The following is a 20,132-nucleotide window of genomic DNA, read 5'->3' as shown; positions in this document are numbered from 1 at the left end:
AAGATAGAGAAAGAAATCAGTGCAGGTAGGGTAGCAGGTCCCTTTGCTGAGCCTCCAGTGGAAGGACTTCATCTATCCCCGTTAGGCATTGTACCAAAAAAGACACCAGGGGAATTTCGCATGATCCACAACCTCTCTTACCCAAGGGGAGGCTCGGTCAATGACGCGATTCCCCAGAAGCTTTGTACGGTGAAATATGCCTCCTTCGACCAAGCAGTAAAAATGATCCGCAAATTTGGGCAAGGGGCACTCCTTGCCAAATGTGACATTGAGTCGGCATTTCGCCTTCTTCCCGTCCATCCAGCGGACTTCCGTTGGCTGGGCTTTAGATTTGAGGGGGCGTATTTCATTGACAAAGCAATGCCTATGGGCTGCTCCGTGGCTTGCTCAGCTTTTGAGTCGTTTAGTACCTTTCTGGTTTGGGCCCTACGCCTTAGGACAGGGTCGTCGGGCTTACTGCATTACCTTGATGATTTTATTTTGGTAGCAGATAACAGGCAGCGATGCTCCGCCCTCTTGGAGGCTTTCACGGCCCTGGCAGGTGAGCTGGGGGTGCCACTGGCCGCAGAGAAAACGAAGGGTCCATCTACTTCATTGGTCTATCTAGGCATTGAGTTAGACACCGTGGCCCAAACGTCCAGACTGCCTCGGGAAAAACTGTTAGCCCTTAAGGAATTGATACAACAGCTACTGCCTCTAAAGAAGGTTACTCTAAGGCAAATTCAATCCCTGCTAGGTCACCTAAATTTCGCTTGTAGGGTAGTGGCACCAGGTCGACCTTTTTGTGGCCGTCTGGCCAGACTGTCGGCAGGTCTCAGGGCACCGCAGCATAGGGTTTGCCTCTCTAAGGAAGTCAAGGCAGATTTGGAAGTCTGGCTGCAATTCCTTGATAAATACAATGGCATATCCCTGTGGCAGGACTCCATGGCACTCAATGCTGACTTCCAAGTCCAGTCAGATGCAGCAGGGTCCTTGGGTTTCGGGGTTTATTTCAGGGGCCAGTGGTGTGCAAAAAGGTGGCCGGAAGACTGGCAGGGCCAGCCCATTTCTCGGGACCTTACATTCTTGGAATTTTTCCCTATCCTAGTGGCAGTACATCTCTGGGCAGAGCAGTTTCGCAATTATAGGGTCTGTTTCAACACAGATAACCAGGCAGTGGTAGCGGTTCTTTCCAGACAGTTCGCGCGCTCCTCTAGGGTGGGAAACTTGTTGCGGTCCTTCGTCCTCCTGCGTCTCGAGAACAATATATATTTCTCAGCCAAATTCGTACCCGGCATTAATAATGACATCGCGGATGCTCTGTCTCGCTTTCAGATGGAGCGCTTCCGCTCATTAGCGCCGGATGCGGAACAATCATCGATGCCTTTCCCGGAGCATCTCTGGAGTCTTGGGAGGAAGAAGTGATGAAGGGAGTATTCGGTGCAGTCGCCCCCTCCACAATGAGATCTTACAAGAAAGCGTGGGCCGACTTCCTAAAGTTCCGCAATAAGTCAAGCGATTGACTTGAGATGGAACATTTTTGACGATTTTGCTGATCTGATGGCGGTTTACCCAAACATTACTATATTGTGGTCCTCGTTGCTTGAAAGGAGGATATGGAAGGACTGTTCGAGCCCGGTCGGAATCAATAAAGCAAGAAAAGTCTTGCAGTGGGCTGTGGAGCGTAGAGTGGTGGCTCTGGGCGGGTGTGTCATCGGCCACCCTGGCATCCAGTACAGCAACGAGGCCCTCTACAGATGGGATGGCGTGCATCTTTCAGATGCTGAAAACGATATTTGGTTAGGGGACATCATAGCAGGGATTAGGAATTGGTTACAGGTTTGAAGGTATTGGCGGCGAGCTTCGCTCGGGTGGCGGTTAGGCATTGGCAGGGGTTGTTATGCAAATGAATGGGGGGAAGGAAGCACCATCACCTTCCCCCCAATGAAAGGGGTAGTCCAGTAGAGGACTCCGGGGGGCGTTGCCTTGTCCGAAACCTAGGGAGGTAAGGGCCTCCGGCACGCCCCCGAGCGGTGACACCCGTGGGATCCTAGTTGGCATACTTCAACAGGACTCCCACGGCTTGTGGACAACCCTTCCCAGTCCCCATGCCGGGTAGTCGATAGGAGCCAATGCCTAAAGCCAATACCTTTCAATTCTGTAATCAATAAAGTTGTGGCCTTTTATGCCCATTAACCTTAAATAATGTGTCCAGTGTCTTCATTTCACATGGGGGAGGGGACTTGCCACGCAATATTATGAAAATGATATACAGGTGGTACATGACACCAGTCAAGCTTGCAAAAATCTATCATTTGCCCGATAATAAATGTTGGAAATGTAAAGAAACCGAAAGTACATTCTTTCACCTTTGGTGGACGTGCCCAAGGATTAAGGCTTTCTGGGAGATGATTTATAATGAAATGAAAAGGGTATTTAAATATACCTTTCTGAAGAAACCAGAGGCCTTTCTCCTGGGCATGGTCGGCCAAATGGTGCCAAAGAAGGACAGAACTTTCTTTATGTATGCCTCAACAGCAGCAAGAATACTTATTGCAAAGTATTGGAAGACACAAGATCTACCCACTCTGGAAGAATGGCAGATGAAGGTGATGGACTACATGGAATTGCCGGAAATGACTGGCAGAATCCGAGACCAGGGAGAAGAGTCGGTGGAAGAAGATTGGAAGAAATTTAAAGACTATTTACAGAAATACTGTAAAATTAATGAATGTTAGAATGATGTCAGAATGAAGTTATGTGGTTTTAGCAGCAATTTTATAAAGGTGTATGTAAAAATGGATTGTTAACAGGTGAGAATCTAAAGCTATAATATATTAAGTTAAAGGATTAAGATAAAAACAAAGAGGGAAAGGAATTGCTGAATTAATTAATTGAACTGGAATACAAAAAAGGGAGGCGTGAGGAGGTCAGGGAAACAAGTAAATGAAATGTAAGGCATGGAAAGATTGATTTGTTTTTTAAGTCTCTTTTATTTTTTCTGTATTTTGTATTTTGTATTTTTTCTATTTTTCTTTTTCTTATATATGTAACTTTTTTTTGGAAACCTTAATAAATATCATATAAAAAAAAAGATGTATGGAAGTGAAAGCTGGACCATAAAGAAAGCTGATCGCCAAAGAATTGATGCTTTTGAATTATGGTGCTGGAGGAGACCCTTGAGAGTCCCATGGACTGCAAGAAAATTAAACCTATCCATTCTTAAGGAAATCAGCCCTGAGTGCTCACTGGAAGGACAGATCCTGAAGCTGAGGCTCCAAGACTTTGGCCACCTCATGAGAAGAGAAGACTCCCTGGAAAAGACCCTGATGTTGGGAAAGACTGAGGGCACAAGGAGAAGGGGATGACAGAGGATGAGATGGTTGGATAGTGTTCTCGAAGCTACCAGCATGAGTTCGACCAAACTGCGGGAGGCAGTGGAAGACAGGAGTGCCTGGCGTGCTCTGGTTCATGGGTTCACGAAGAGTCGGACATGACTAAACGACTAAACAACAACAACAACAACAAGGGACGTGGGTGGCACTGTGGGTTAAACCACAGAGCCTAGGACTTGCCAATCAGAAGGTCAGCGTTTTGAATCCCCGTGACTGGGTGAGCTCCCATTGCTAGGTCCCTGCTCCTGCCAACCTAGCAGTTCAAAAGCACGCCAAAGTGCAAGTAGATAAATAGGTACCGCTCCGGCGGGAAGGTAAACAGCATTTCCGTGCACTGCTCTGGTCCACCAGAAGCAGCTTAGTCATGCTGGCCACATGACCTAGAAGCTGTACACCAGCTCCCTTGGCCTTTAAAGCGAGATGAGCACCGCAACCCCAGAGTCGGTCACGACTGGACCAAATGGTCAGGGGTCCCTTTAACCTTTACCTCTACCTATGTTTTTAAATGTGTTAGAAGCCACCCAGCCAGAGGGGCAGGGAATAAATAATAAAATTATTCTTATTCTTATTTTCCACTGTGATTTTTTTTTGTAGAATTTGAAATCTACCTCAGAGCCGAAAACAATGGTGACCCTGTTAATGCCGCATCCATTTCAGTGTGGCATGTTTACAAAATGACATGTTGAGATTTGAGCCATCAACTGAACATCTATAATTCTATGGGCACTCGTGAAACTTTAAGTTTTGATAGATTCTGATCAGAATATGTATTTACAGACAATCATGTTAAGTAACAACCTTGAAAAAATCAAGTACTTTGCACTACTTGGGACAAGTAGTCCATCTGGCATTTGTTAAAATCTCTTAATAAATCACATTCCATTTTTAAAAACTTTGAAAGAAGTGTACAGGCACAATTGGTTTAAGAAGAAGAAGAAGAGTTTGGATTTGATATCCCGTTTTATCACTACCCGAAGGAGTCTCAAAGCAGCTAACATTCTCCTTTCCCTTCCTCTCCCACAACAAACACTCTGTGAGGTGAGTGGGGCTGCATGTGGAGAGCGGAGACGCAAACCCAGTTCCCCAGATTACGAGACTACCGCTCTTAACCACTACACCACACTGGCTCTCTTAGATGTTCTTCCACATCTAAGCTTCCTTTCCCAAGATGAGAAACAGATGCAGAAATAATTCAGAAACTTATAATGAAATAACTGTCTACAGCTGTTGTTGTTATTGTTATTATTAATAATAATTTCATTTCTATACTGCTACTTTATATTTTAAAGAGAGAGAAAATAAAAAAGCAGATTACAACCTGGAAATGATTACAGTTTATGGACTCACGCCATGCAAGGGGGGGAGAAGGTGGATAGACAGAAGTTGCTTTCCCTCTTGCAGAACCCAGGAGCCCCAGATCACCCAATGAAGCTGAATTTTGGAAGATTCGAGATAGCCAAAAGGAAGGGATACTTTACATGCATAGTCAAAATATGGAATTCACTATCACAAGTTGATGGACAGATTCTTTTTGAAGATTCCCATGGAAAGCACCCTTGCATTTATGAAGGCTAAGATGTAAACCCTACAGATGTTTTGGGACTACAATTCCCATCATCCCTGACCACTGGTCCTGTTAGCTAGGGTTGATGGGAGGTGTAGTCCCAAAACATCTGGAGGGCCAAGTTTGGCCATGCCTGTCCTACACAAATCCAGAGTGGAGTCCCTAGGATGGTTAGATTCTGCCTTGTACGCCTCCTTGCAGCAACTCCTGCAGCCAAGCTGGTGCCAAACATATTGCTCTGCTTTCTTTTGGAGCACAATAGTGAGACCAAGAGGGGAATCTTGTCGTCTGGGCAGCCCAGAACCTCCATACATTCCACCAGGCTTGTGCCCCAGGGAGGTCAGCAAAAACACAGGAAGTGTCCATTATGAATTATCAGTCTCTGCAGCCACAGCAGGTGCTGTGATTCTCCAAAGGTTTGACTTCACCCCCAGAGGTGCACTCCATGGTCTCTCAAGACATATGGATGCCAACAACCCCTCTTCTGGTGAACCTAAAATCTGGGATGAGAAATAATCTTCATGAAGGTTAAGTATGGATTAGTCAGAGTAACACAACTTTTGGTGACCTCCAGATTAAACCATTGGACTATTTCACATTTGGGTCTGCCTGTGGAGACTGTCTGACTCCTCAAAATATGGCCACTTAGCTGCTGACAGATGGTGGCAATGTGTCTCACTGGTAGTGGAAAAATGTGCTGGATTCTAGGTTTTTTCTGGGTTTACCTTAAAAAAACCCCCTATATGGTCTGGTTCCTGATCTAACCAATCAACTGCCCTGATGGTAGGTCCTATTCCCAGGCCATTATCCAACTGCCTCCACCATTTTAAGTGAGGGTGGTGGGAACTGGGGTGAGGACCTCCTCAATTCTCCCCATTCCTCATTCCTGTGTGCAGGCAGGTAGGGTCTCAGCCAGCGTACCAGATGGAGCTGGGAGACAGCTGCCCTGGATACAGAATATAAATCAGAATATTTGGTCATATAAGTGACCAAAATAAAGCATCCATCTGGATAAACAATAGTTTAGGGCACAGTACACTTGGACCTCAGTGGACGTATAAAAAAATAGGAATTATCTTGATTTGAAGGACATTGATTTTATTGCAGTTGTATATTCATTTATATATATTTTTCTTACATGGCCTTCCCCAAAAGGTCCCAGGACAGGTTAGAACAATTGTATAATAAGAATTTGTGCCTTGGATGCTGATTTATCCAAATTTATCGTACATCTCTCTTTGTCTCAAACACTCAAGAAGGAAAATTAATCACAATGAACATGGCAACATTTTCCTGTTCAGAAGCAAAAACTTGCTATCTGGATGTAGTGCATTAATAGCAATATGAAAGAGAAATATTGTTGATTTTTGGATTTAATCAGTACAGGTACCATTTTTACAAGAGTGATGTCAAACAGGAGATGGATCAGCACTGTCTTTTATGTTTTATGGAGGAAGGGAAATAGCAAGACATTGGTTGTTATTCTAAATTTACGTTGGGAATGTTCTTACCAGAATAAATGAATGATCCACTTCTTTTTTTCATAGGTGAGACCATTTGTGATACATACTTGTTTTCGAAGCTGATTGCATTTATATTTTTGAAACCCTGATTTTAACATCTCTTTTTAATTTATTACTGTATATTTTATATAAGTTGCTTAGAGGTTCTGATAACTGGATGGTACGTAAAACCTGTTATATTAAGAAACGAATGAATATGGAGTTGTAGTATAGAGCTTGGTTACAGTAATATGTCTATATTTCAAGTTTCCTGAAGCTAACAGCCACAGTCAAAGATCATCTAAATTCTACTCCTGTAAGGTCACAAAATGTGCAAGGGATAATAGTGAGGGACATAGATGGCCGGGCAAGTATAATGAAAGAAAAAGTGAAAGTGCCTCTGCATCAGGTAAATTTGAAATTTACAGCCAGCTATAATATAAGAGAGAACATGATGAAAATGGCTGATAGGTGGTACCTCACTCCTTCCAGATTATCAAGAATGTATAAAAAATTGGCGAATGCTTGTTGGAGATGTGGAGGAAATAACGGTGGCATGATCCACATGTGGTGTGTAAAATATTAAGATTTTTTGGGGGGAAATATATGATGAATTAAAAAAGATGATGGGGATAACTTTTACTAAAAAACTGGAGGCATTTCTATTAAGTATTATAGATAAAGAGATCCCAAAAAAATCTAAGAGAGGTATTCTTGTATGCAACCGCAGCGGCTCGTATACTTGTGGCCAAGGGATGGAAAGATCACGAGGCTCCAAAAATAACAGATTGGCAAATCAAATTACAGGAATTGGTGGAGACGGCTCAATTGACTAGTAAACTCAGAGGAAACTCAAAGCAAAAATTTGCGGAAAAATGGGATGGTTATAGAAGATATGTTCAAAAATACAATAATAGTTTTGACTCTGTGCTAGCATTCGAGTGATAAAGGAACTAAAAAGAGGTGGATAACAATTAAGGATTTATTATGTTTTCAGAATGTATTAGAAAAATTATATAGAAAGGTTTATTGTTTTGTTTACATTCAAATGTAAGATAAAATATATGCAAAGGGAGTCGACAGGAAGTCAAAGTTGAAGAAAAGATTTTGGAAGATAAAGGGGGGGACATATTTACTTTCATTATTATCATTTTGTGTGCGGGTGTGTGGGTGTCTGCACATATGTGTGTTGTTGTATGCAATGTTTGGGAGGAAATAAGATGGTAAATAACAAATAACAAACTAAATATTGATGTATGTAATTTTTATTTCTTAATTATATTTAGTGGTAGTATGGCTGTATTGTTTTTTGTAACATAAAATCATTCAATAAAAAATATTTTTTTTAAAAAGTGCCTCTCCATCCTTTAACTTTCAAAAAAAGTTAACCTTTGCACTGGGAAGGCAAGTAAGACAATTCCAGAAGGCTGAACATTGAAAATCTGCTCTAACTTCAAAAATATTTGATAAATCATCATAGACCAAATGCTGAAGAAGAAGAATATGTGCTGCTAAGACAGGGATGGCCAGCCTGCAACATTTCAGATGTTGTGGGAATCCCAGAAGTGTTCAGTGAAGAGCTTTGCAAGCAACCAGTCAGCTCATTGTCCAGTGCTTGGGATACTCTGCACCGGGAGCTGTGCATGTTTTATCTACAAAGAAAAACTGCACCAGTTTTTAAAGGAGCATCTTTCTTATTATTTTTCTTGCTGAAGGCAATCGTTTGGATTCAAAGCATTATGGGAAGTGCTGTAAAGGCATACTGTTTTCTCTGCAGAAGGGGGGACGTTCCAATTTTAGAAGTAGTTGTGTTTGCCTCCATAAATTCTTCACTGTTAAGAGTGTTTTGCCTCCATTTCAGAAGGTCTACCTCTAACGGGCTGATTGTTGATTAAAGTGAGCCTCACTGAAGTTCTACTCTTAGACACAATCAGCAGATTGGACCTGAAAATACATATTCAGAGTCTGCTCTGATGGTGATCTCCTTTGATTTTGACAAGTGTTCATCACGTGACATCATTATGACACCCGGTGATGGACAGGTGTGCATTGTGGCTACCTGTCAAGGTTGCTCCATCAGGTGGGGGCAGATTAGGATCTGGGGAGCAGGCCCACCTGTGGGTTACAGTGTAGATTCTTAATCATTTATCTTGCTAAACTCTGAGCCGTTTTCTTTATCCACATGGTAATTTTCTCGTAAGTGGCAGTTGATGCACATTATTAACTGTGTCTAAAAACTCTGGGTCATTCCGTTTCTAAGAAGTTGCTCGTGATCTTATGACGAGAATCGCCCTTGCCGTTAGATCCATAAATGATATATACTTTCTAAATATAATGTGCCTAATAATTACCTTCATCCAACCATTTTGTTTCACTAGGACATTAGCAATATTTTGCCTAGCCTCTTCATCCATAGAGGGGGCAGTTTCAGGTTCATTCATCATTGACTTGAAGGCAGCTACCAGGCGACTTGTTGATGGCCATAGATAATTAGTTAGCTGTGGCTTATCGGGATATAAAGTTTCTTGTAGATATTCCAAGTATACTCTAAACACCAAAAGTCCACTTGCAAGTTTTCTTAAACATGTTTCCTTATCAAATCTACGTGGGAAGCATACTTTTACCGCGTCGGCTTCTGGAAGGATGAACTCTTTCGAACGTATATGTTCCCAGTACATGTCGCATGTGCCTAGTCCCTTACACATATCGTTAAACACCTTCATGGTTTTTAATTTGAGCCAAATAGCCAGGTTCAAGATTCGTGGATCACTGCTTAATACTTCCGCATAAGCAGGTCCTGGCTCTGCCCTAGCCAAGAGCATGAGAATAGTGCAAATACTGCCTCTAAGTAGAACACTCATTGTCTTCCCTTCAGGCTTCTCTTTCTGTCTCTCTCTCTCTCTCTCTCTCTCTCTCTCTCAACTTTGTAGACTGAGATCTTGATTGGCTGGATGTGGCAATTCCTTATGAGGCAATGATTTCAGTATGCACTCTTCAAGGACACCTGATATAAATCACATTGATAAAAATGTAACCGTGAGTAAAGAGCAGGATAAAAACAGCAACTATAGCAGTTGCTAGAGTATATATTTTTAATATATACTATATATATAGTGTGTGTGTATATATATATATATATATATATATATATATATATATATATAGTGTGTGTGTGTATATATATATATATATATATATACACACAATATATTTTTATATATATTTTTAATATATATATTATATATATTAGGGACAATAAAAAAGGACATTGCCTGATTATCAAAACACCAATAAAGTTCATGCCAGATAAGAGTCCAATGCAACTGTGGAAGCGAAAGAATTACTACCTACAGTTCCTGAAGCTCAATGCCCCAGAATGTATACAGAGCAAGACAAAGTCCCCTGTGATATTCCTGTAGAGAAGTTGGTAGATGTGAGCTAGATGAGATAACTGTTAGGTAGATTTGTAGCTAGCTGATCAAACCCAAACAGTGCTCATTAATGGTTCCTCATCATCCTGGAAAAAAGTGACAAGTGGGGTGCTGCAGGGTTCTATCCTGGGCCCATTGTTGTGCATTGTTGTGATTTGGATGAAGGAATTTAGGGGACGAGAATCAAATTTGTTGATGACACCAAACCAAGAGGTGTACCTAATGCCGCAAAAGGCAAAATTGAGATTTCATATGACCGTAACAGATCGGAGAACTGGGCCCACACTAACAACATGACTTTCAGTAGGGACAAATGTAAGGTTCTGTAATTAGGCAGGAAGAACCAGCTGCTCAAATAAAAGATGGGGGACACCTGGCTTACTAGCAGTAAATGTGAAAAGGATCTAGGGGTCTTAGCATACCATAAGCTTAACATGGGTCAACTGTGTGATGCAGCAGCTTTTCTCGGCTGCATCTACAGAAATATAGTGTCCAGATCAAGGGAAGTAATAGTAGTACTCCCTTATGTCTTGGTCAGACCAAACCTGAAATACAACGTCCAGTTCTGGGCACCACAATTTATTTATTAGTAAGTATTATTATTGGCTATATCTTTCATAGGTATAAAAGGTAAACAACCAATATTATCTTGAAGCTTTTTGCTCAGAAGTCCCTGGTGGGCCACAATTGTGCTTAGGTTTAGCTAATTGCTATGCCACTGATTTTTCTACTAAGTTCTTGTTTGGTAAGACTTGGTAAAACTGTTAGTAACTAGGCATATTTCACACTAAGCTCAGAAAGTCATTCCTCGTATCAGAACAGTTTTGTGTGTCTGATTCTAGTTAAAATATACAGTTTGTGGAATACCCCTGCCTTCAGAGGCGGTTTTAAAGTAACACAACCAATTCAGCCCCACTGGGTGCCAGCGTCCCCTGAGGGGGGGGGGGCTCCAATCATGATGTAGAACAGAGTGTGAGAGGTGGGGGGGGATGACCAAATTTTAGCATTGCACAGGGCACTGAAATTTGAGGGCCTAGGTTCCGCTACTGCTCCCTTTTAGCTGTTCTTGTGCTTTAAGTTCCAAAATTTAGCTTCATTGGATGATCCTTGTGTTGTGCAATGGGAGAAAAACCTCTCCCTATTCATTTCTGACCCATTGTATCTTACGAGTGCACATAGTGTGCAGCAAAGCACATAATATTAACACTGCAAGACCAATGAAGTTGAATTCAGTTCACGCAAAGCACTGGGACAACCAGCAACAAAGGATTCGGTATGATACCCATCTCTTCCTCCTCCTCTCTAAAAGGCTCTAGCAAGAAAGAGAAAAAGAAGAGGCTTGTGTAGAAGTCCTTTTCCCCTGCAAGGGAAACAATTCTTTCCTTGCAACTAATACAACCTGAGAGAGCATACTCACAATCCCCAAGTGGAAGACAAAGACGTTTCAGGTGGTCATAATAGGTGTCTTCACCTTCACAAAGAGGAGTTTCAACCCTCTGTGGAGTTTCCTTTTTATATGCTACTTTGTGCATTTAACTGTAGTATTTCATCCTACACACACCCCTCCATTCTTCTTTTAACTGAATCCAGCTTTAATAATTTCAGGAACATTCCACTCCTGTGGGTTGTTCCTTGCCTTGTTGTTCCTTGACACACCTCACTTCTTTGATAGCCTCTATCTCCCACCAATGTACCAGATCGTAGATACCATCCTCTTTCAACTTTATTTACCGTAAATTATCAGCTCTCATTATTTAGGTTTGGTTTAAATTCTACCCTCACACCCAAAACCAGCTTTCTATCTATATTTGGAACAGACTGATGTCCCCCACCCACCCACCCAGGGTGGTGCAGCTTTCAAAAATGGAAGCTTATGTCTGACCAAGAACAGAAGACATACCAGGGGCAGTGGGAAGCATGGATCGAAGATTCAGAATTAGGGTAGGTGATAAGGCACATAGCTATGATCTGTACTTGCCTCCAAGATATAGGCCAGAATGAACTTAAGACAGGACGTTGATCTTTGTGTGCTTAACAGATAGGTTAAAAACAGAAATAGTCGCAAAATGACCACTGTAGGATGCCTGAGTGTTTACCGTTGCTGCAGGTGGCATAGACAATCACAAAATGGCGGCCCTTGGTGATGCGTTTGATAGTTCCACAATTTGCTGCCATGATAGTCATTTCCCTGAAGGCAAATTGGTGAGGATGTGTGTGAAGTAAATTACCCGAGAAATGGAATATATTACAAAGCTACAGTCATTTTCAGTCTGCTCATCACAATCATGATTTTAATGTCTGTTTGTTCTAAGTGTTTTAAATGTGATGTTTTTATAGGAGGGGAGGTATGTTTTCTGGAGTGTTATTATTTATTCCCCCCCCCCCGACATTGGTTTTAAGTTTTTTAAAAGTTTCAAATTACACACATACACACACACACACCCCTTTGCCTGCTCCACTTAAGATCTTATGGCATTAAATGTCTCTCCTAGGTTGTGATGGCTCAGGCCTAGCAGGAAAGTGTTTGCTCTGACTCCGCAGATGAAAGTTTATTTGTATATTTATGAACATATGTATATACCACTGTTCATATATTTTTAAAGAACATCAGGGCTGTTTACAACAATTATAGGTAACATCATACAATAAAACCATGAGAAAATGCTTAAATCAGAAATGAGCCTATTGTGTTGGGAAGATGTATTCTAAATTTCATACCTGAATCTGACAGAAAACAAATGTTTTCAGTCGAAATAGAAGGCGCCTGCTGAATCTCTGTTGACAGAGGTTCCCACAGTACTGGGTTGATGATGCAAAAGGCTCATTCTCCTATTGCTGCCAAATACCCATCACCAACTTGGGGAATGACTCCTGACACTGCTGATGACAGTCTCAGGGACCAAACCATTTTATAAGCTTTCAGGCAGTCCTTGAAGTACTCTGGACCAACATCATTCAGGACTTTGTAGATTAAAACAAGGACCTTGAACCTGATTCACATTGGCAGCCAGTGCAGATGTTTTAACAGGGGTATCACATGTTCTTGGGCAGATGCTCCCATCTGCGATGTGGCCTCCACATTCTGCACAAGCTGGAGCTTCTGAATTAGGCCTGAGGGCAGCTCCACACTGAGCTCATTGCAGTAATGCAGCCTCAAGACTACCAGTGCATAGACAACAGTGGTCAGGCTAGATTTGTCCAGGAACAGCTGGTGTATGAGATGGAGCTGGTAGCAGGCACTCCCAGCCACAGAGGGCACTATGGCCTCTAATGACAAAGACATATCCAAGAGTACCTGTAAGCTACACACTTCAGAAGGAGAGCAACCCTATCCCAAACAAGGAACTTGCCTATCTCCCGAATAAGGGAGGCACTCACTCAGTAAGAGCAGCTCGAAAGGGAAACACTTGATGAGATGGACAAATGGGAGCAAATATTATGACCTGCCACCATTCCTTCAGGAATTGCAGGGAAGAATACATGCCTGCCCTGTGTACCATCTGGCACTCCTGTCTTCCACTGCCTCCCGCAGTTTGGTCAAACTCATGTTAGTGGCTTCGAGAACACTGTCCAACCATCTTGTCCTCTGTTGTCCCCTTCTCCTTGTGCCCTCCATCTTTCCCAACATCAGGGTCTTTTCCAGGGAGTCTTCTCTTCTCAGGAGGTGGCCAAAGTACTGGAGCCTCAGCTTCAGGATCTGTGAGCACTCAGGGCTGATTTCCTTAAGAATGAATAGCTTTGATCTTCTTGCAGTCCAAGGGACTCTCCAGCACCATAATTCAAAAGCATCAATTCTTTGGCAATCAGCCTTCTTTATGGTCCAGCTCTCACTTCCATACATCACTCCTGAGAAGGATGTTGACAAACTCGAACATGTTCAGAGTGGTCAACCAAGGGAGGGCAACCAAGATGATCAAGGGTATGGAAGGAGTTGGGTGTGTTTGAATGAGTTGGGTAGGTTTAGCCTAGAAAAGAGGAGATTGAGAAGAGATATGATAGCCATCTTCAAAAATCTTAAGGGCTGTCACATGGAAGAGGGAACAAGCTTGTTTTCTCCTGCTCCAGAGGGTAGGACTCGAACCAATGGCTTCAAGTTACAAAAAAGGAGATTCCGACTAAAAATATGGAAAAACATTCTGACAGTAAGAGCTGTTCAACATTGAAACAATCTCCCTCAGGAGGTTGTGGACTCTCCTTCCTTGGAATTTTTAAAGCAGTGGTTGGGTGCTTTAGTTGAGATTCCTGAATTGCAGGGGGTTGGACTAGATGACCCTCAGGGTTACCTTCCAACTCTGCAATTCTGTGATTCTATGATCCTTCTTAAATTGTGGTGCCCAGAACTGGACACAATACGCCAAGTGTGGTCTCACTAAGGCATAACAGAGCAGTATTACTCCTTCCCTGTGATCTGGACACTATACTTCTGCTGGTACAGCCTAGAATAGCATTATCTTGGTTTTTTGCTGCTGCATCACACTTTTGACTCATGTTTAGCTTGTGGTCCACCAAGACCCCTAGATCCTTTTCACATGTACTGCTAGTAAGACAGGTGTCCCCCATTGTTGATAATAGTAATTAGAGAACTGCTTTTGGGTTTTTTTGTGTGGAAAGGAAAAGAAGTGAACTTGAAACGTTTGGGTCTGAAATTGCTCAGTTGAAAATAGAACACTCAGATGTCCTATTAGAATGAATGTTTTGGATGATTTCTTTTATGTAAATGAAAGGTGGAAAACCAGAAGTCCTGTTTACCTTTCTTTCTTTCTTTCTTTCTTTCTTTCTTTCTTTCTTCCCCCATGCTACTTACATTCCTTCTTTTTATCTTGTTCCTTATTTCTATTTTCTTTTCTCTTCCATTGCTGGCCTCTGTTTTGGATTAACATGAAGGTGGTAAAGGGATGGAAGGAAAGCCCCTGGGTGCATTTTCTTTTCTCTCTTTCTTCGTTTTGGTTTTTATCTAGATTAGTTCATTTTATTGTATTGTATTACAAAAAAGTTTTAATAAAAGCTTATTCAAGTAAATAAATTAAGTAGTCCTGCCCTTACAGTGTCCATCTTATTGCTATTTCTGTTTTGTTTTTTGTTTTTTTACAAATCAGAATAATGGACAAAAGGATCCATGTACCTTCGTGTGTTCCTTATGGACTACACTTTGGAGGCCCTTACAAAAACCTACATTTTATTCAGCGCTTTCCACTTTCCCTCCTCTGCCCTTTGTTTTTGGTCAGGCATAAAATTTCGTTTTTGAAAGCTGCACTTTTGGAAGATGGGTTGGAGATGACGTTTTTGAACTAACTACAGGCAAGAAGCTGGAATCTTGTAAATATACTTAGCTTTAACATTTATATCCCATACTTTCTCCCAGAAAGCACCTATTGATGCCAATTCATAGTCATCTTTGTTATGTGAGTACCATCTGCTTGTAACATTCTGCCCAGTGACAAAACAGGCATTCTTTTGTCCTAGAAATTCTTGCTGGTTCTAAATGTTAGAGGGAATTCTGCCATATGCAATCAGCAGACTTTCCACTTATTAATGCCTGCTCTTCCTTATGAAACCTGTAGTTTCTTGTTTCTAACATCCCGCTTTTTTGTCTTGCTTGTAAGTCATTAACATGATCCATGTATCTGGGTGATTAATTGTTTGAGAATGTGTACAGTTAAACCTTAAAGCAATTACCAAAGGAAGGACGGACGGAAGGAAGGAAGGAAGGAAGGAAGGAAGGGAGAATTAGTAGAACAAGAAATCATATTGATTTTAAAGAAATTAATTTCAATGTTTGTTTTTATTACCAATAGCATTCCATTCCTGCCCTTCACAATAATATCCTAGGAGACCTTATAACAATCTTATCATACAAGCCTATACCTGTGACACTCTTCATCCAAATTAACCTTATTTTTCTCTCCCTCTTATTTTTTTTATTTTTTTTAAATGAGATTTATTAAAGTTTCAAAAAATACAGAGTACAGAAAAAAGAAGAATAAAGTGTGTTTTTTAAAATATAACCAAAAAAAATAAAAAATAAAAAGAAACATACCAAATAAAACAGTTAAAAGGACATTAATTTTCCATAACCTATCTTCCCTATACTTATTTCCCCGGACCTCCTCATACCTCCCTTTTTTGTATTCCAGTTCAATTTGTTAGTTCAGCAAATCCTTACCATTAAAATTACCCAGTTGCAAACCTTTTTTCATATCTCTTAAAGCATTACAGCTAAAAACCTCTTAGTTTCTATCCAACATCCTTCTAAGATTCCTTAATTTTACAATATTTCTGTAAATAGTCTTTAAATTTCTTCCAATCTTCTTTCACCGACTCTTCTCTCTGGTCTCGGATTCTGCCAGTCATTTCCGCCAGTTCCATGTAGTTGATCACCTTCATCTGCCATTCTTCCAGAGTGGGTAGATCTTGTGTCTTCCAATACTTTGCAATGAGTATTCTTGCTGCTGTTGTAGCATACATAAAAAAGGTTCTATCCTTCTTTGGCACCAATTGGCCGACAATGCCCCAAAGAAAGGCCTCTGGTTTCTTCAGGAAGGTATATTTAAATACCTTTTTCAATTCATTATATATCATTTCCCAGAAAGCCTTGATCTTTGGGCACATCCACCAAAGGTGAAAGAATGTACCTTCAGTTTCTTTACATTTCCAACATTTATTATCGGGCAAGTGATAGATTTTTGCAAGCTTGACTGGGGTCATGTACCACCTGTATATCATTTTCATAATATTCTCTCTTAAGGCATTACATACCTGTGGTCCATAACTGTTCCCAGTCAGCAAACATAATATTATGTCCAACATCTTGTGCCCATTTAATCATAGCAGATTTCACCGTTTCATCCTGAGTATTCCATTTCAACAGCAAGTTATACATTCTTGACAGATTCTTAGTTTTGGGTTCTAGCAGTTCTGTTTCTAATTTTGACTTTTCCACCTGTAAGCCTATTTTCTTATCCAAATTATATGCCTCCATTATTTGTATTTTTCTCTCCCTCTTATTCTTTTACCTACAAAAGTTATTCATAATCATCATAAATCTTGAGACATGGTTCTGTGGAGAAGCAATTCTTTATAATCTTCATGTTGTGCATTGATAATTTGCTATTTTTTATAAGTTTTTCTCTGATTTTTGAAACTAGGCAGTATATATACCAGTTTTTCAAGAGTGATTTCAATCACAAAATGGATCAGTCCTGTCTCTTGAGACTGTAAAAAGGAAGGAAGTTATTTGTTGGTTGTTTCTCTGAATTTAGAAATCAGCATGGGCAGGCCATAGGACCTACCATAATAAATGAATGACTGCTGTTTCGTCTCTTGGCTAAATATCACTTGTTCCAGGTAGAACAATATGCTGTGCTTTCTTGTTTTCGAAACTGCTAGTTTTAACATTTTGAAAACTTCTTTTTAATTTCTCCTTTTATTGGTACACAATGGATGTTTTATGTAACCTGCTTGGGGGTTCTGATGACTTAATGGGACATAGAATAAATAAACATGCAGTTGCCATTTGTAGCTCAAGTATAACAATATTTCTATATTTTGTTTGGTTCTGAAGCTAACTTAACGTTAGTCAAGTGCTTCCATTAGGAAAAGTGGTTTTGCCAGTTCTCTCTGCAAGCCTCTATTTTTCTTTCTTTCTTTAAAACACCTGCTGCTTTCTCTTCAGTTGAGCAAGTATTCTAGGCATCTTCAAGGTTTTCTCCACAAATTATCCACTTTTAGGTGTGTTTCATGGCTGCAGAGACTTTAAATGGGTTCTAACTGGTGATCTGATTGACTGTTATAGCTAGCATCACCTGTAATCCTTTCCACCTCTCAATCTTGGCCCACTGGGGAGATTAGGATGTGGTCAGCTGTGGGCTGCAGTGCAGCTTCTCAAACATTTTTTTCCTGGTAAACTCGGGGTCATTTTTTTTGTCCAAATGGTTGTCCTCTTCTAAATGCCAGTTGATGCACATGATTTACTGTTATCTATGATGTTTTTATGGACTGAATTGCACTTGCAGCTGTATCCATAAACTTCAGGTACCTTCTAAGTATGGTGTGCCTGAGAATTGCAGGTGTCCAACCAGTATACATTGCTATCTTATGAACAAGATCATCGTCAATTGCATCAGGTATAGGTTGCATGCAATCAGGATTCTTCAGCTGTGACTTCAAGGTATTGGCCAGAAACTCTGTTGCTGGCCACAAGTACTGAGTTAGCTCTGGTTTCTTGGGAAATAAAGTTTCCTGCAGGTATTCCAAAAATATCCTAAATGAAAAAAGTCCCTCTGCAAGGAATTCCAGGCATCCTTCCTTTTCAAATGTAGAGGGGTAGCATTTACTGTCGTTATGGATCTCTGGGATAAGCAAATGTTCCTGAGGCAGATGACTCCAATCGGTATCACATGTGCCTCGCAGTTTACACAGCGTTTTATACAACTTGGTAGTCTTTCTTATTAGCCAGATAGCCAAAGGCAAGGCTTCGGGAGTGGCACCTAACTCTTTCTCAAAAGGCATGCTAGCAGTCTGAGCCTCAGCCATGATGAAAAGCATGGCAGCAGTGGCAGTGCAAAGAAGAACATTCATCGTCTTCTCTTCAGGCTTTACTCTTCCCTTTAACTCTCGCTTGTAGCTTTGTGCCTAACGGTGCTGGCTGAGTGGATGTAGCAATTCCTTATGAGGCAAGGATTTCAGTATTCACCCTACGAGGGCACCTGACAAAAATAGCATGGATAAAAATACAACAGTGAATGTAGAGCAGAACAGAAATGACAACTAAGAGCAGCAGAATAAATAAGGTGTTTTTCTGTCACTGGAGGGCATATGCAGCCATCATGGCCATTGTTGGAGCTACTACAGTGGTACCTCGGGTTAAGAACTTAATTCGTTCTGGAGGTCCATTCTTAACCTGAAACTGTTCTTAACCTGAGGTAGCACTTCAGCTAATGGGGCCTCCGGCTGCTGCTTTGCGATTTCTGTTCTCATCCTGAAGCAAAGTTCTTAACCCGAGGTACTATTTCTGGGTTAGCAGAGTCTGTAACCTGAAGCGTATGTAACCTGAAGCATCTGTAAGCATCCGAGGTACCACTGTATTAGATAAAATAAAGCAACTGCCTCAGGTAACATATTTGAGAGGGGCACTGTTTAGCTTGTCTCGGTCAGTACGATGCCTTGGGCCACCTCTAATCATTTATTGACTTATTCACCATGAATAAGTCTAATCTTTTTCTAAATCCATCCCTGACCATTGCTATCACTAAATCTTTTATGACAAATTCTCCTCTGCACCTGGGACTTGGGACTCGTAGTTGCCTCAAAGCCAAAGTTACATCAAAAGAATCTACCGAGCCTAGTGAAATCGAACTCACATTGTTACACAGATATTACCCTCCACGAACTTATACAAGGTGCTAAGCCATAACGTTTGAAACAGCAAGTCTCCTTTTGCCTGGAAACAGATTGCTAGTCGGTGAAGCTGTTCTAGCAATGAAGTGCCGTGCTCCCCATAACCAGCCCCTGTCAACGGTCTGGCTGCAGGTCTTTGAACCAGTTGAAGTTTCTGAGCACCTTCCTAAGGCATTCCCACATACAGCACATTACAATAATTCAAACGGGATGTAGCGAAGGCATGTGTCACTTTGGGCAACTCATTCACCTCAAGGAACAGGCGGAATTGGTGCACTAGCCTTAACTGCAAATCCACTCCTATCCACTGCAGAAACCTAGACAGCCATGTTCAGGACTGCAGCCAGGAGCGTGCCCAGACCGTGAACCTGTGTCTTCAGGAGAAGTATTATTCCCTCCAGCATACGCTGAATCCCTTTTCCCTGTTCTGTGTTCTAACTGAACAAAAGCACTTCTGAAAGGAGCATTCTGCTGATTCTATTTCCCGCTTCGAGGGAAAGGATATTCGCTTCCAACCTGAGATAGCATACTCACAATCCCAAAAAGAAAGGAAAAGATGTCTCTGATGGTCACAACAGGTGTTTTCAGCTTTATCAAATAAGATTCTGAAAGCTTCTCCTGGGTTTCCTTTTTATATGCTACGTGCATTTAATTGTACTATTTCGTCCTACACACACCCCTCCATTTTTCTTTTAACTGAATCCAACTTTAATAATTTCAGGAACATTCCACTCCTGCGGGTTGTTCCTTGCCTTGTTGTTCCTTGACACATCTCACTTCTTTGATAGCCTCTATCTCCCACCAATGTACCAGATCACAGAAACCATCCTCTTTCAACTTTATTTAAATTATCAGCTCTCATTAA

General features: G+C 41.2%; 2 long non-coding RNA genes across 2 annotated transcripts; both read right to left on the bottom strand.

Annotated features, from left to right (window-relative positions):
* Positions 1-7,689: 7,689 nt before the first annotated feature.
* LOC308473345 lies at positions 7,690-11,352 on the bottom strand. The gene is made up of 2 exons (XR_013984057.1): positions 11,289-11,352; positions 7,690-9,444 (listed from the first exon to the last, which is right to left on the bottom strand). It is a non-coding gene; the product is annotated as an uncharacterized lncRNA (long non-coding RNA).
* A 4,971-nt stretch (positions 11,353-16,323) lies between these two features.
* On the bottom strand, positions 16,324-19,862 carry LOC308472755. The gene is made up of 2 exons (XR_013983711.1): positions 19,802-19,862; positions 16,324-18,576 (listed from the first exon to the last, which is right to left on the bottom strand). It is a non-coding gene; the product is annotated as an uncharacterized lncRNA (long non-coding RNA).
* Positions 19,863-20,132: the final 270 nt, after the last annotated feature.

The sequence above is a fragment of the Podarcis pityusensis genome (assembly GCF_964106645.2).
Source record: "Podarcis pityusensis genome assembly, chromosome: 3".
Taxonomy (NCBI): Eukaryota; Metazoa; Chordata; class Lepidosauria; order Squamata; family Lacertidae; genus Podarcis; species Podarcis pityusensis.
Note: the sequence above shows the minus strand (reverse complement) of the source record. Positions and strands in the feature narration are given on the sequence as shown.